The sequence below is a fragment of the Zeugodacus cucurbitae genome, unplaced genomic scaffold, assembly GCF_028554725.1.
Source record: "Zeugodacus cucurbitae isolate PBARC_wt_2022May unplaced genomic scaffold, idZeuCucr1.2 ctg00000284.1, whole genome shotgun sequence".
Classification (NCBI taxonomy): domain Eukaryota; kingdom Metazoa; phylum Arthropoda; class Insecta; order Diptera; family Tephritidae; genus Zeugodacus; species Zeugodacus cucurbitae.
The window spans coordinates 4,073-7,500 of NW_026530874.1; the positions used below are offsets into that span (position 1 = coordinate 4,073).

General features: G+C 34.5%; 3 non-coding genes across 3 annotated transcripts in view; all 3 read left to right on the forward strand.

Moving 5' to 3' along the window:
- The first annotated feature begins 286 nt into the window (after positions 1-286).
- LOC128924094 (small subunit ribosomal RNA) lies at positions 287-2,276 on the forward strand. Its single transcript, XR_008472787.1, has one exon. It is a non-coding gene; the product is annotated as a small subunit ribosomal RNA (ribosomal RNA).
- Positions 2,277-2,785: 509 nt separating this feature from the next.
- On the forward strand, positions 2,786-2,964 carry LOC128924092 (5.8S ribosomal RNA). The gene has a single exon (XR_008472784.1). It is a non-coding gene; the product is annotated as a 5.8S ribosomal RNA (ribosomal RNA).
- Positions 2,965-3,417: 453 nt separating this feature from the next.
- The window catches only part of LOC128924096 (large subunit ribosomal RNA), a 3,983-nt gene continuing 3,972 nt past the window's right edge, over positions 3,418-3,428 (forward strand). The window contains exon 1 of the ribosomal RNA XR_008472789.1: positions 3,418-3,428. This exon is cut by the window's right edge and continues 3,972 nt beyond it. This is a non-coding gene — a ribosomal RNA (large subunit ribosomal RNA).

Sequence of the window (3,428 nt, forward strand, 5' to 3'; positions counted from 1 at the left end):
ATATTATATATGTATAGAGAACGAAAATTCTTTCTCACGATAAGATACACAGTCTCAAAGTCCGAATAAGACCGCAATAAATAATACAATAATATGAAATTTAAATGACATGAAGTAAATTATTTAATCCGACCATAGTAGAAGAAATTTCATAATTATTTATTGTCGCGATTTCGTTCTCCTTTGCATTGTGTATATGTCGTGTACTTAATTTTCAAATATTGAAAATATCATTATAAAAATTTATATAGTATAAAAAATATTATATAAATGAATAAAAAATATTATTCTGGTTGATCCTGCCAGTAGTTATATGCTTGTCTCAAAGATTAAGCCATGCATGTCTAAGTACAAACAAATTAAAAGTGAAACCGCAAAAGGCTCATTATATCAGTTATGGTTCCATAGATCGTTAACAGTTACTTGGATAACTGTGGTAATTCTAGAGCTAATACATGCAAAATAAACACGGACCTTTTGGAACGTGTGCTTTTATTAGGCTAAAACCAAGCGATCGTAAGATCGTTATATTGGTTGAACTCTAGATAACTTGCAGATCGTATGGTCTCGTACCGACGACAGATCTTTCAAATGTCTGCCCTATCAACTTTTGATGGTAGTATCTAGGACTACCATGGTTGCAACGGGTAACGGGGAATCAGGGTTCGATTCCGGAGAGGGAGCCTGAGAAACGGCTACCACATCTAAGGAAGGCAGCAGGCGCGTAAATTACCCACTCCCAGTTCGGGGAGGTAGTGACGAAAAATAACAATACAGGACTCATATCCGAGGCCCTGTAATTGGAATGAGTACACTTTAAATCCTTTAACAAGGACCTATTGGAGGGCAAGTCTGGTGCCAGCAGCCGCGGTAATTCCAGCTCCAATAGCGTATATTAAAGTTGTTGCGGTTAAAACGTTCGTAGTTGAATTTGTGCTTCATACGGGTAGTACAGCTATAATTGTGGTATGTACATTACCTTATGTATGCAAGCGTATTACCGGTGGAGTTCTTATATGTAATTAATACAATGTATTTTTTATATATTCCTCCTATTTAAACCTGCTTCAGTGCTCTTCATCGAGTGTTGTTGTGGGCCGGTACAATTACTTTGAACAAATTAGAGTGCTTAAAGCAGGCTCCAAATGCCTGAATATTTTGTGCATGGAATAATGAAATAAGACCTCTGTTCTACTTTCATTGGTTTTTAGATCAAGAGGTAATGATTAATAGAAGCAGTTTGGGGGCATTAGTATTACGACGCGAGAGGTGAAATTCTTGGACCGTCGTAAGACTAACTTAAGCGAAAGCATTTGCCAAAGATGTTTTCATTAATCAAGAACGAAAGTTAGAGGTTCGAAGGCGATCAGATACCGCCCTAGTTCTAACCATAAACGATGCCAGCTAGCAATTGGGTGTAGCTACTACTATGGCTCTCTCAGTCGCTTCCCGGGAAACCAAAGCTTTTGGGCTCCGGGGGAAGTATGGTTGCAAAGCTGAAACTTAAAGGAATTGACGGAAGGGCACCACCAGGAGTGGAGCCTGCGGCTTAATTTGACTCAACACGGGAAAACTTACCAGGTCCGAACATAAGCGTGTAAGACAGATTGATAGCTCTTTCTCGAATCTATGGGTGGTGGTGCATGGCCGTTCTTAGTTCGTGGAGTGATTTGTCTGGTTAATTCCGATAACGAACGAGACTCAAATATATTAAATAGATGCTTTCAGGATTATGGTGTTGAAGCTTATATAGCCTTCATTCATGAGTTCATCTTGAATGTGCAAGTGTTTGAATGTGTTTATATAAGTGGAGCCGTACCTGTTGGTTTGTCCCATTATAAGGACACTAGCTTCTTAAATGGACAAATTGCGTCTAGCAGTAACGAGATTGAGCAATAACAGGTCTGTGATGCCCTTAGATGTCCTGGGCTGCACGCGCGCTACAATGAAAGTATCAACGTGTATTTCCTAGACCGAGAGGTCCGGGTAAACCGCTGAACCACTTTCATGCTTGGGATTGTGAACTGAAACTGTTCACATGAACTTGGAATTCCCAGTAAGTGTGAGTCATTAACTCGCATTGATTACGTCCCTGCCCTTTGTACACACCGCCCGTCGCTACTACCGATTGAATTATTTAGTGAGGTCTCCGGACGTGATCACTGTGACGCCTTGTGTTTCACGGTTGTTTCGCAAAAGTTGACCGAACTTGATTATTTAGAGGAAGTAAAAGTCGTAACAAGGTTTCCGTAGGTGAACCTGCGGAAGGATCATTATTGTGTTCCTATCCGTAAATATTATAAAAAAACAAACAAACAAACAAACAAACAAACAAACAAAAAAAGAATAAAAAAGAAAAATTATTTTCTTTTTTTTCTTTTCATTCATTTATTTGAATGTTTTTCTTTTTTTTCTTTTTTTTTTTACTCCTTGTATTGTAGTATAATGAAAATTATATCGCATACATTGTATTTGAACGCAACAAACCTTTAAACATATATAGTTGTACTTATTATTTATAAAAATAATATAAATGATAAGTTAATTTGTTCTCATTAACGTGTAATTCCTTAAAAATATATAGAAATTAAATAAAATGTAATAAAAAAGGAATTACTGTTTTTGTTGGACTAAGACATGCGCAACTTGTAAATGTTTGGGTTGAAAATTACAATTTATTGAAAGATGTTTTAAAATAATTTATATATTATATACGAAAACGAAATGTTATTCTTTCAATAAATTAAAAACTCTTGACGTTAAATTAAAATAAACAAAAAATTATCACTCTAAGCGGTGGATCACTCGGCTCATGGGTCGATGAAGAACGCAGCTAACTGTGCGTCATCGTGTGAACTGCAGGACACATGAACATCGACATTTTGAACGCATATTGCAGTCCATGCTGTTATGTACTTTAATTAATTTTAAAGTGCTGCTTGGACTACATATGGTTGAGGGTTGTAAGACTATGCTAAATTAGTTGCTTATTCTTTTAGTCAATTAAAAGAATTTAAGCACATGGTATATTACTGGATTGTATTTTTCAATCCATAATATTAATAGCATAAAAAGAAATATAGAAAATATATTCTTGAACACCTCATATTTGAACGAAATTTTATAATAAATAAGAATCTTAGTATTCCCAAAAACAATAAAATTTCAATATTATTATTTCAAATAATATATACATTTAGAGGAACGTCTAGCATAAAATATTATTTTATTCTAGGATTGCCTTAAATGTAAAAAACCAAGAAAATAATATTGTTGTTATAATGAAGTAAGTAGTACGGGATGAAAAGATTGAATATTTATTATTAAGAAAATTATATTGGTGTTAAGAAATAATTATGTATGTTTCTTTAAAATAGCAAAAAGCTAAAATATAAAATAAATATAAATATTTTTATACAACCTCAACT